Genomic DNA, 13,739 nt, shown 5'->3' with positions numbered 1-13,739 from the left:
TCTTTTTGATCTAACCTTTTCTCTAGTTCCAGGTCCCCTTTTCCTATTGGCCTCAGTTGCTTTTAAGGTATCTGCTTTAGCTTCTCTGCGTTAAGGGCAACAAATGCTAGTTAATTTTTTAGGTGTCTTACCTATCCTCACCCCTCCCTTGTGTGCTCTCATTTTTATCATGTGCTGAAAGTCCAATCCCCTTGCTGTGTTTGCCCTTGATCTAATGTCCGCATATGAGGGAGAACATACGATTTTTGGTCTTTTAGGCCAGGCTAACCTCACTCAGAATGATGTTCTCCAATTCCATCCATTTACCAGTGAATGATAACATTTCGTTCTTCTTCATGGCTGCATAAAATTCCATTGTGTATAGATACCACATTTTCTTGATCCATTCGTCAGTGGTGGGGCATCTTGGCTGTTTCCATAACTTGGCTATTGTGAATAGTGCCGCAATAAACATGGGTGTGCAGGTGCCTCTGGAGTAACCTGTGTCACAGTCTTTTGGGTATATTCCCAAGAGTGGTATTGCTGGATCAAATGGTAGATCAATGCTTAGTTTTTTAAGTAGCCTCCAAATTTTTTTCCAGAGTGGTTGTACTAGTTTACATTCCCACCAATAGTGTAAGTGGGTTCCTTTTCTCCCGCATCCTCACCAACACCTGTTGTTGGTGGTGTTGCTAACGATGGCTATTCTAACAGGGGTAAGGTGAAATCTTAGTGTGGTTTTAATTTACATTTCCTTTATTGCTAGAGATGGTGAGCATTTTTTCATGTGTTTTTTGGCCATTTGAATTTCTTCTTTTGAGAAAGTTCTGTTTAGTTCACTTGCCCATTTCTTTATTGGTTCATTAGTTTTGGGAGAATTTAGTTTTTTAAGTTCCCTATATATTCTGGTTATCAGTCCTTTGTCTGATGTGTAGCTGGCAAATATTTTCTCCCACTCTGTGGATGTTCTCTTCAGTTTAGAGACCATTTCTTTTGATGAACAGAAGCTTTTTAGTTTTATGAAGTCCCATTTATCTATGCTATCTCTTAATTGCTGTGCTGCTGGGGTTTCATTGAGAAAGTTCTTACCTATACCTACTAACTCCAGAGTATTTCCTACTCTTTCTTGTATCAACTTTAGAGATTGTGGTCTGATATTAAGATCCTTGATCCATTTTGAGTTAATCTTGGTATAGGGTGATATACATGGATCTAGTTTCAGTTTTTTGCAGACTGCTAACCAGTTTTCCCAGTTTTTGTTGAAGAGGCTGCTATTTCTCCATCGTATATTTTTAGCGCCTTTGTCTAAGACAAGTTGGTTATAGTTGTGTGGCTTCATGTCTGGGTCCTCTATTCTGTTCCACTGGTCTTCATGTCTGTTTTTGTGCCAGTACCATGCTGTTTTTATTGTTATTGCTTTGTAATATAGTTTGAAGTCGGGTATCGTGATACCTCCAGCATTGTTCTTTTGACTGAGTATTGCCTTGGCTATTCGTGGCCTCTTGTGTTTCCATATAAATTTCATGGTAGATTTTTCAATCTCTTTAATGAATGTCATTGGAATTTTGATGGGAATTGCATTAAACATGTAGATTACTTTTGGGAGTATAGACATTTTTACTATGTTGATTCTACCAATCCATGAGCATGGGAGATCTCTCCACTTTCTATAGTCTTCCTCAATCTCTTTCTTCAGAAGTGTATAGTTTTCCTTGTAAAGGTCATTCACATCTTTTGTTAGGTTTACACCTAGGTATTTGATTTTTTTTTTGAGGCTATTGTAAATGGAATTGTTTTCATATATTCTTTTTTCAGTTTGATCATTGTTAGTGTATAGAAATGCTAATGATTTTTCTATGTTGATTTTATATCCTGCTACCTGGGTATAGCTATTGATGATGTCTAGAAGCTTCTGAGTAGAGGTTTTTGGGTCTTTAAGGTATAGGATCATGTCATCTGCAAATAGGGGATATTTTGACAGTTTCTTTACCTATTTGTATTCTTTTTATTCCTTCTTCTTGCCTAATTGCTCTGGCTAGGAATTCCAGTACTATGTTGAATAGGAGTGGAGATAGTGGGCATCCTTGTCTGGTTCCTGATTTTAGAGGGAATGGTTTCTCACTGGGACTTTAACTAAAACAATGGAAAATAAGGACATAAACAACCGAAACCCTCACACATTTGGTGAGAATGTAAAATGGTACAGCTGATATAGAAGAGTTTGGCAGTTCCTTTAAAAACTTAAACAGGATACCATATGACCAAATCCTACTTCTAAGTATATACTTAAGAGTAATGAAAATATATATCCACATAAAAACTTGGATATGTTTATGGCAGCATTACTCAAAAAAAATAGCCAAAAATAATGGAGACGACACAAATGTCTGTCAGTGAATGAATGGATAAGCAAAGTGTGGCATATATACACATGATGGAATATTATTCAGCAACAAAAAAGTAACGAAGTACTGATACGTGCTACAATATAAATGAAGCTTGAAAACATCAGGCCAATGAAAGAAGTCAGAACAGATGGTCACATACCATATGATTCTTTTTATATGAAATATCAAAAAATAGGTGAATCCATAAAGATGAAGCTGACTAGAGATTACTAAGGGACAGGGAGGGGATAAGAAATGATCACTTAGTCTATATGTGTGCTTCATGGTAGGATGGAAAAGTTTTAAAAGCGGTGAGGACTCTGGTTACACAACATTCTGAGTACACCAAACACCACTGAACCGTATGCATTACACAGGTTAACTGCGTGTTATGTGAAACCCACCTCAGTCAAAACAAAGAGTGAAGGAAATGACACATGTACATTAGTCAGCAATTGCTGCAGTAGTCCTGTATGATTGCACCAAATCTCAGTGGCCTACTAACATTGATTTCCTGCTCTTGCATCTACAGGTAACCTGTGGCTCTGCTGCCCTCTTGTGCTTAAATGAAATTGCTGTTATGGGCTGAACTGTGTTCACGTTCTCCTGCTCTCACTCTAGAGATGGCCCCCTTTCAGTCTATTGAAAGTGCGTTCGTTTCCTAGTGAACTTCATTATCACTTTCACAATATTAAGAAAAAACTCTAGCCATTTAATCAGAGGGCCTTTAAAGAGATAATTAAGTTAAAATAAGGCTGTTAGGGTGGCCCCCAAGTCAATCTGACTGGTATCATAATAAGAGAAAACTGGGACATATGAAGCCACGACAGGGATGCTTGGTTACAGAGAAAAGAACATGTGGCGAATGGGCAAGGAGCCAGCCACCTGCAAGGGGAGGAGAGATATCTCCAAGGAAGCACAGCCTGCCAATACCTTGGTCTTGAGCTTTTAGCCTCCACAAGTATGAGAAAATTAGTTTTTGTTGTTTAAGTCAACTGGCCTGTGGTATTTTGTTATGACAGCCAGAGCAAACTACCACAGTTCAGCTCTTTGTGTCCCCTTATTCTCCTTAGATCAGCTGAGGGCTGTTGTTCTGACGGCAAGGCCAAACCATCTCACACAAATACATTTAAAGTTTCTACTCCACACAACACCTGCTAACCACTCCTCTGGCCAGAGCAAATCACACAGCTGAGCCAGAATCACAGCATACTCAGGACATAAGTGGCTACTCTGCTGGAAAGAACTGCAAAGCCACCTAGTGAAGGGCATGTATGTAAAATCTAACACGAGTAGAGTGCAGAACTGGGAGCAATATGCATCTACCAAAACAACATAAAATCCCTTAAAACTGCTGTTAGGAATTTGCCAGTCTTAAGCCTTACATCTAAATGTGGAAGTATTTTGGCTCATTACTAGCCCAACACAGATTTTTAAAAAAAGCCAGAGAAAATGAGAATGTATGGTTTCCTCTGACCACAGTTACCATACAGTACAATGGGACAGAAAAAAAAAAAAAAAAAAGAGTAGATGGAGATTTTCATACTAACCACCCTTTTAGATTTGTCATAAAGTAAATGAGCTATTGCTTTGCAAAGCAAGTTTAATAGTTAATGTACCTAATAAGCAATTACATATTGAAGGCACTGAGTCCAAGCAAAATGCTATCTATTATAAAAAGTTGAATCGGAAGCTGGTGAATCCCAGCACTCAGGAGGCCGAGGCAAGACAATCCTGAGTTGAAGGCCAGCCTGGGTATACATAGCAAGATCTTGTCTCAAAAAAAACCAAAAAAATCTGGGCACTGGTGGCCCACAGCTATAAGGAAGGCTGAGATGGGGAGGACTGCAGTTCTAAGCTATCCCAGACAAATAGTTCATAACACCTCATTCCCAAAATAACCAGAGCAAAATGGACTGGAGGCATAGCTCAAGTGGTAGAGGGTCTGCTTTGCAAATGGGAAGCCCTAAGTTCTTCATAGAACCCATTAGTGAAAATAAGCTTAGTAATGGAAAAATGAAATACACAAAGGAAAAACCTATAGTACAGATAGAAAATAATGAGAATTAAGAGATTCACTTAAGGATAGACAGCTTGATCAATGAAGCAGAATAATATTCCAGACAGAGACCACAGATATATGTCATCTAATTTATAACAAAGTCAATACTGCCAGGCAGAGAGAAGGGTCTTTTCAATAAATGGATCTGTGTCAACAGGATATCCATATGAAAAACAATGCATATTGGCTCCTGTCTACCACCATACACAAAATACCAATTTCAGATGAAATGTAGATCTAAATATGAAAAGTTAAAAAATAAATCTTTTAGGAAAAAATAACTGGAAAACATTTTCACTATCTGAGGGAGGCAAACCCAGTAAGCATACTGAAAAAAGTTTATAACTGAATTATATTAAAATTAAGAATTTCTGCTTCACAAAGGCCACCACTAAGACAGAAATATATCCAGAGTGGGCAAAGATTTTTGCAACACATATATCTGACAAAAAGTTTGCATCTAGAATAAAGAACTCCTACGAATCAAAAAGAAAACACCAGTATAAAAATGCGCAAGACATTGGAACAATCTCTGAAAGACAGTACCCAAATGGCTAGGAAACAGAAAGCATGCTCTGCCTCTGTAGTCATCGGGGAGTACATCTTAAACCACAGAGCAGTCGCTGAGATGGAGATTCTTCCTTCTTATGTGTCATTAGCATTTTTTTCTTTTTGTCATATTGATGATTGAACTTAGGGCCTTTCGTCTGCTAGACAAGTACTCTACCACTTGAGTCGTTAATATCTTTAGCAGCCACAGTTAATGGTGTTAAAGATGTGTAGGCGGTTAGTGTTAATGACAGTAAAGAAAGGCAGTACCTTTTAAACAAAAGTTAAAAACAATCAAATGCTCAGTTTATGCAGTATGTATTTAGTACTTTTTAAAAAAAAAATCATGGTGGAGATTCTGCCAGGAAAAGGCTCACTGTGACAATCAATAGTCTATAACAACATTTTTCCAATGAAAGAATTATCTGTGTTTTCTTAAGTCTACATTTCTTAAAATACAAAAGGCAGTTGGGCCCGCAACTTGACTTCCTTCTATCTCAGTCTACCAAGTGCAGGGATTTCAAGTGTGTACCATCATGCCTGATTACAGGTATTGTTTTATAGCAGAAAGTTTAAATTAGAAAAAGGAAAAGAAGGACTAATAAACATAGTTGCCCCTCAGTATCCACAGGGGACTGATTCCAGGAATCCCTTCGGATACTCAAATCCACAAATGTTCGAGCCTCTTACATAAAATGTTATAGTATTTCCAAATAATCTGCGCATATCCTCCCTCAAACACGTTACACAATGTAAGCATTACCAAAACAGTAGTCTTTTACTGTATTGTTTAGGGAATAATAACAAGGAAAAAAAGTCTGAGTTGGCACAGTGGCATGCATCTGTAGTTCCAACTACTAAAGAGGTTGAACAAGAGGATCATTTGAGCTCAGGAACTCGGGAACAGTCTGGGCAACATAGCAAGACCCTGTCTCAAAAGCAAAAACAAAAAACTCTTTTTCTCCTTCTCCTTTCTCCTCCCCTCCTTCTTCCTCTTCCCTTCCCATCCTTTTTGCTCTCCCTCGGCCATGTGATGGTACTGTAAGAAAACAGCCATCTGTAAGAAAAAATTCTGTGAATGTTCAGTATAGACGCAATCCAGAGTTGATTGAATCCAAGCTTGGTTAACTCTGTGATAAACAGCCTACAGATATGGAAGCTGACTATAATCCATGAACATGCAACACACCAACACATCGATTAAGAAAAAAAATGTTCCAACTACTCGGGAGCCAGAGATCAGGAAGACTGTGTTCTGGTTCAAGGCCTGCCCAGGCAAGACAGTGAGATACCTCAATCTAACAATTGGGTGTGGGGAGTGTGCCTGTAATCCCAGCTACACTGGAAGCATAAGTAGGAGGATTTTGGTCTGAGGCCTGCCCAGGCAAAAATTGAGACCCTGTCTCAAAAATAACTAAAGCAAAAAAAGGCTGAGGCTGTGGCTCAAATGTTGTGCACCACAGGCCCTGTTAGGAAGCACACAGGCCCTGAGTTCAAGCTCCAGTATTGAAAAAAAAAGAGAGAAAAAGAAAGAGAGAGAGAGAAAACAATGGATAATATAACTAATGATGCATAGAAAATTAAATTATTTGTATAACCCTATGCTAATAAATTGGTTAGTCTGTTTTGGGTGAGTTGATTATCTAGGGAAAAAGAAATTTCCACCTTAATCCAGGAAGAGATTGTTTTTTAATATTTTTAAGAGACAAGGTGTCTTTGGTGTGACAGTGCATGCCAGTAATCCCAGCTACTTGGGAGGTGTATGTAGAAGGATCATGGTTTGGGTTGGCCCTAGGCAAAAAACATAACATCCTATGGAAAAAAAATAACTAAAGCAGGACTTTATTTAAAATAGTTGAATGCCTGCCCAGCAAGGACTAAGCCGAGTTCAAACCCAAGCAAGAAGAAAGGGAGAAAGGGAGGAAGAGAGGGGGGGAGGAAGAGAGGGAGGGAGGGAGGGAAGGAGGGAGGAAGGAGGAAGGAAGGAAGGAAGGAAGGAAGGAAGAGGGAGGGAAGAAGGAAAGGAGGAGAGAAGGAAGGGAGGGGGAAGGAAAAGAGGGGAGGGAGGAGAGGAAAGAGGAAGGTAGGAAGGAAGGAAAGAAGGAAGGAAGGAAGGAAGGAAGGAAGGGCTGGGTGTGCCTCAAGTGGTAGAAGAGCTGCCTAATAAGAGTGAGGCCAAGTTCAAACTCTAGTACTACCAAAAAAAAAAGACAGAAAGAGACAGGGAGACAGGTACACACTACCACACCAGGCCAGGAAGAGTTTTTTGTTGTTTTTTTTTACCATAAATATTTTTTCAAATAAACTGCTCAGAAATTGAGAAATTTGTCAAAGAACCCTCCAACCAGTACAAGTATTAAAAACTTAAATAGGCATTATCTTCAATCACAAGCAAGGAATTATTTTGATGCTATCTAAACAAAGCCATAAGCACAGAGAAAGAATAAAAATTCAGTTTTAAAAATCAGTGATACCAGCTGGGCACAGTGGCACATACCTGTTATTCTAGCTAGTTGGGAGGCTGAGATCCAGAGGATCACAGTTCAAGGCCAGTCTGGGCAAATAGTTCGTGAGACCCCCATCTCCAAAATAAAAAGAACAAAACAGACTAGAGGTGTGGCTCAAGTGGTAGATTGCCTGCACTTGCAAAGCCATGAGTTCAAACTACAGTCCCCCTCGCCCTAAAAAAAACAAAAAGGAAATGATTTGTATGAGCTCTTGGTGGTCCAGAGGGAACTATAATTGATTATTTATACATTATAAAATCATATACATAGAAAATTCTAGAAAGCAAGTGAAAAACCATAACAAACAGCAAAAGATAAGGTAAGACCATTTACAAAATTATATATAAATATATATATATATATTTATATAAAGGTAAAGTCATTAGCTTACGTGGAAACAAAACAACTGGGAAAATATATTTCAAGAAAAGAGCACTTTCACAATAACAACAGAAGAAGACATTTAGGATTAAAAATAATGAGAAATATACAAAACCTAGATGAAGAAAACTGGAAAATGAAGAATAATGTATAAATGGACAGACACACCTTGTCCCTGTACAGGAAGGGTCAATATTGATAATGCATTAATTCTCCTAATCTACAGATTTTACAAAGCCCCAATGAAAACTTCAAAGAAATTTTAAGAAATTGATCCTACAGTTTACAAGGAGGATAAAGCTGTAAGACTAAGTAAGAAAACTCTTAAAAAGGGACTAACTAGAAACTATCCAAATGTTTTTAGAATGTTAACTACAGTAAAATAATGTACTACTGTATTAACAGACAGACCTATACAAAGTTAAAAAAAGGGGGTTGGAAGTGTAGCTAAGTATAGCCTCACCTAACACATGTGAGACCCTGGGTTCAATCCTCAGTACAATCCCTCAAAAGAAAAAGAATCTACACATAGCCCCAAGTACAAATGGAAATTTGGTATATTATGAAGGAAGCATTTTAAATAAATTAAAGAAGCATTATTAGTAACAGTAGTGATGAGCTGGAGGCATGGCTTAAGTATATCTGCTTAGCAAGTATGAAGCCCCAAGTTCAAATCCCAGTATTTCCAAAAAACAAAAAGGGAATAAACAGTATTGCTATCTATTTTCTCAACAACTTATTTGAAACAGACCAATTCCCTGAAAGTCACAAACTAACAAGGCTCACTCAAGAAGAAATAGTAAACTGAATAGCCTACATCTATCATAGAAATTGGATTTATAGATAAAATCCTTCCAAGAAAGAAAACCCTGATATTGATGTTTCATTGGCAAATTCTAACAAAGGAAAAAGATATTTTTAAGGTAAAAAATATTAATTCTATATATTCTTTTCCTGAAAATAGAAAAAGTGGGACTACTTCTCAATTCATTTCATGAGGCTAGCCTTACCTCAATAGCAAAACCAGATACAATATTATAAGAAAGATATACAATAAAAACAATGTATTTTATCATATTAAGAGGCAAAAGGATAAAACACAGAATCATCTAAATGGATAAAGAAAATTACATTTGACAAAATTCAACATTCGTTCATGAAAAAAAAAAAACCTCTCAACAAAGTAGAAATAGCAGAGAATTTCTTCAACCTGATAATTGACATCTACAAAAATCTACAGTTAACATCCTTTATGGTCAAAGATTGAATGCTTTTCTCCTAAAATCTGCAAACAAGCCAAGGATGTCTACCCTCACTTCTCTTATTTAATATCGTATTAGAAGTCCTAGCTAGTTCAATAAGGCAAGGAAAAACAAAAACCATACAAATTTAAAGGGAAGAAATGAATGTCTTTATTCTCAGAAAAGTCCCAAGAAATCTACACAAACTACTCCACAAGAATTAAATGAGATTAGTGAAACTATAGGAATGGAGACCAAAATCAGTGCTTGTTGGGAAAGTAGGGGGAGGACTGACTAATAGGGACATCATGAGGAAATTTTCAGACATGATTTCTGGATTTGGTTGTGGTGGTAGTTACACAACTTTCTGCATTTGTCCAATTTCATAGAACTGTAACCAGAATGGGTGAATTTTATTATATGCAAATTGAAATCTTAATGATTTTAAGTTGGAAAAATTGACTAGCTCACTCCAGCAAAATGAACCCCGGGTAAATATATGTTTAAACTTAAAAAATTTAATTATAAAAGCACTATAAGTAAAGCTGGGTAAAATTTTAATTATAAAAACACCGTAAGGAAAATAGGGTATGTTTATATTCTTAGAATGAGGATCATTTTTATAAGCATGATCTATGACCTGGAAACTATAAATAAACAGATTAGAGACTGGGACCTGGAAACTATACATAAACAAATTAGAGAATGGGATTACACAAATAGTAACAATTTTCTTTGGAAAAAAAAAAGCCAGCGTACCTGGGAATATACCTACAACACATTTACACTAGCACTTGTTCATTTGAGCCTAGACCCCACTTTCCACCAAGACACATTCAATGGAGAAGTTCCCAAACATGAAGAGAGGTGCAAATGTCAAATCTCCAAGTCACATATTGGAGAAGAAAACTGCAGAGTAGCTATACATCTATAGGCAAATCTATATATTTACATAAATACATAAAACTTAAGAATTATCTTTAACAAACTAATGACCGTGGAGAGGGGATTGGGAAGGGTAGTCATAAAGAACTTTGGTTTGACTTTTTGTTTTTTCAACAAAAATGTATTCATATGACACTTGTTAAAATTTCAGAATGTGTAAATGATCCAGATGAATCACTCCCCAAATTTTCTAATGCAAATTGACTGAATTTTGAAGCAAAAGATTTGGTTTAGACCAATATAGTTATGACAAAGTTATAGTTTCTGTACCACTTGAATACTTAAAATCAGACAACAGAATCTCTGAATAATAGCCTGAGGTATTCAATGTCCATTCTATGCAATTCATAGTTGGTGTATTTTCAAATTGCTGTCCCTTCATTTCTGACATACTGCTGGGGACTCTGAATTCTATTAAAATACAAATGGGTATTTTGTTCGTATTTGTATTTCAAATTTCATTTGGTGTGGAGTAAGCACACAAGAAATAACAATATATACACAATATTTATATTTATAATAGAATATATACTAGATATTACAGATATATTGTAATATATACATTACAATAAATATATGTAAACTGAATTGAGCACATCTATTGTGTGAAATTGTTAGGAACAACCTTCATCATCAAGACCCACACCCTCCTCTTCTATCTGTGGGAAACTCTGAGTCAGCCAGCTTTGCTCCTGGATTCGGTTCTACAGAACTGGGATCAGATTTAGAAAGGGCTGAGAGGAGTGGCAAGTTCTAACTATTTTAAATTGGAAACTTAAAATAGAGTAATGAGTTTTGAAACAAAACAGACTGAGTGAGGAAGAAGCAGGTTGAAGCTCCAGTCGACCAGGTTCATACAGTTTTCTGGCAAAGTGGGGAATGGGGGGGAAGACATTTTGGGTTGGGGAGCATGGCTAGGGTCTGTGAGGAAGGATGACAGAGAGACTTGATGTTTGCAGCACCGCGATCCACTCTCTGGATTTTGTCCTCATTCTGTGATAAGCATTCACATACGCACCTTTTTTTCTCATTTGACCCTCCAAAACCAAAACGGTACAACAAAAACCTTTGGATTTGCAAGGACTGCCGTTCAATTTTAGGGACAGAGAACTGAGGTTCTGAGAGGCAGAATGCTAAGAGAACACTGGTGACTCGAAACCCGGTCTTTGTGACTCCATTCAGAGCCTCCTTCTGGGCCTTCCGAGACCCGGTGCACCGGCCACGCGCCAGCCAAGGCCCTTTCCGCAGGGAGCCCACCTTCTGGGCTACCCAGGCCTCGACTCAACCCCGGAGGTGGGGACGACAGTGACGTGGCGCGGCGCCTTCCCCCACAGTCGGGCCGGGTCGGGCGCTGCGGTACCGCCCGGCGAGCCGCGACCGGGTGCGGCTGGGCCCCCGGAGCCGGCACGCCGGGCGGGCGGTGCCTCACTCACCGCTGGCGCCTCGCCGGGTCGGCGGCCGCTGGTGCTCAGGGACTCGCCGGACCGGACCGGGCGACTGTTGGCCCCGCGCCGCGCGCGCCGCGCCCGCCCCGCTCCGCCCGCCCCGCGACCCCAACCCGCCCGAGCCGGCCGCGCGGCTGACCCCGACTCCCCCACACCGCCGAGGGGACCCCGAACCCCGCCCTCCTGTCTGAGGAGACCCCCCAGGTGGCTCCAATCCTCTCCGAGCAAGCACCCCAGGGATGCCCTGCGTCTCCCGTCCACTCGCCGCCCGCCTGGACAGTGATCTCCGGGGACCGGGGGGGGGGGCGGGGTTCGTCTCCCTGCCACGCCGGGTCCGCCTGCCACAGCCGAAAAGCGCCTTCCCTCGGCGACAGGAGGGGCGAGGCGGAGACAGTGAGGCACGGAAAACGGGAAAACGGCCGTGAAAATGACCCCCCTCAAGATGACCACTTCAAACTGCTTCGTAACGCTTGTGTCCACAGCCATTCCCGTCTGGTCAGCCACGCCCCGGCTCTGCGACCCAGGGCGTCGCTCGCTCCACTTCACCCGCGGAACCTCAGCGGCTTGCCCCCTGCTGGATGTGCACGAGAGTGCGCAGGCGCGGGCTGGTGGCCTGAGGCGAGCCCAGTACCTGCAGGGGAGACCCACGACGCACGCGTGGCACGGCCGCGGCGCGCCCCCTGCCGGACGAGGGAAACAATTGTGGGACATTGGGTAGGCATAGGATCCGGAGCGCCGAGGCTGCGAGAGGCGCACGCGCAATACTGCGCGCCCCCTGCCGGACCTGGGCGACATGCGCGGGGCACTGCGCAGGCGCGGTTCTCCCAGGGCTGGAGCGGGGCGCCTGCAGAGGTGGCACACTGCGCACGCGCGAGCCGGCGCGCCCCCTGCAGGAGTTGGAGCTGCTGAGTGCATCTGTCTGCGGTTGCAGGCGCCCACTCGGCGTTGGGCGGCCCTTCGTAGCTGTCACCAGTTGCCGCCGCCTCACCTGCGAGGCTGGAGCGGAACCGGGAAGCCGAGGGAGGGGACCCTGCGACAGGGCCGTGCTGCCCGCCGCCGCCCGAGCGCTAGGGGTCGGTGAGTGCCGCCGGGACCCGTCTCGCGCGCGCTTGCTCCCGGCTCGTGGGTCCCGGGGCTTCCCGCCCGCGTTCCCACCCTCGCCGGTCGGCCGCGCTCACAGGCCGAACCTGCTCGCGCGCGCCCCGACCTGCTCGCGCCGGGACCCACCGCGCGGCTTCCTGCAGGTGCGCCTCCTCCGGCTCACGATGGTCAGGGTGTGTCCCTGACACCGCGGGGACGCCCGGAGCCGCCGGGTGCGCAGGAACCGGATCAGGCAGCCGGGCGCTGCGGGGTCCTTTGTGCTGTCCCAGCAGGTGGACAGACAGCTGCCGTGCTCCCCGCGCCGGCGATCGAGGATGGCGGCGCCAGCGCCCCAGGCTGCAGCGGAGCAGGCCCACCGCGCGCTCCCGGCCGCACCCAGTGGCTTCACGTGTGGGGTGGGGTGCCTCCCTGCTTCGGAGTCCACCAGCTCCACCCTCTTCATTCCCTGGAGCCTCAGGGGTCCCCCAGTCATGGGTGGGAGTTGGCGACTTCCCCGTGTGCGGGTCAGGACAGGGAAAGGAGCCATGGGTGTAGGGGACAGGCCTACAGTAACCGAAGGGCTACTTCCCTGGTGTCCAGGGCCCGGTGTCTACACGTTTGGTGCGCCTAGCCTCAGCCATGCCCCGAGTGCAGGGCTGTCTTCCACGCCAGGGCCTAGGGCAGGTGCCCCTCTGTGTGCTGCATGCATGAATACCCAGCACCTTCCCTGTGCCTGGCCCATAAAGGCTTGTCTCAAAGGCTATGTCTGTCTGCCTGTTTGCCTCTTGGCACAGGAGCTCTTTGAAGCAGGGCTGGATCTGGGTGTTTGCAGTCCAAACATCAGGAACTCATTGGGATGAGTGGCTGAGGCTTTTTAGTAGGGCTTAAGGGGACTGTTTCCGTTCTTCTCCTGAGCAGCAATATCATTTCATTTAGAAAGTTTTGGTGTTGCCTTTGGTATACTTGAAAAGACTAAGACCATTTTAGAAAGCTTGCCTCATGGGAAATTTAAGAGAAAGGGAAAAACTTGTAAAAATGGATGCCATGGCAATTTCCCCAACCTAACATTTTTTTTTTTTTTCAGTTACTGGGGCTTGAACTCAGGACCTTCACCTTGAGCCACTCCAACCGCCCTTTTTTTATGATGTATTTTTTCAAGATAG

General features: G+C 42.7%; 2 protein-coding genes across 7 annotated transcripts in view; one reads left to right on the top strand and one right to left on the bottom strand.

The window, feature by feature from the left end:
- The window catches only part of LOC109692517 (ATP-binding cassette sub-family A member 17-like), a 94,997-nt gene extending 82,156 nt beyond the window's left edge, over nt 1-12,841 (bottom strand). Inside the window, exon 1 of the mRNA XM_074059473.1 lies at nt 12,724-12,841. The gene's annotated coding sequence lies outside the window, so the exon portion shown is untranslated. The remainder of the gene's footprint in view (nt 1-12,723) is intronic.
- The window catches only part of Abca3 (ATP binding cassette subfamily A member 3), a 50,256-nt gene continuing 48,891 nt past the window's right edge, over nt 12,375-13,739 (top strand). For 3 of the 6 annotated variants that reach the window (XM_074059469.1, XM_020169336.2, XM_074059468.1), the window contains exon 1: nt 12,376-12,573. The gene's annotated coding sequence lies outside the window, so the exon portion shown is untranslated. Of the gene's footprint in view, nt 12,574-12,609; nt 12,741-13,739 lie in introns of those variants that run through there. The other 3 variants (XM_074059472.1, XM_074059471.1, XM_074059470.1) reach the window with 3 other exon arrangements.

This window comes from Castor canadensis, chromosome 17 (assembly GCF_047511655.1).
Source record: "Castor canadensis chromosome 17, mCasCan1.hap1v2, whole genome shotgun sequence".
In the NCBI taxonomy this organism is placed as follows: domain Eukaryota; kingdom Metazoa; phylum Chordata; class Mammalia; order Rodentia; family Castoridae; genus Castor; species Castor canadensis.
This window is presented reverse-complemented; position numbering and strand designations above follow the sequence as displayed.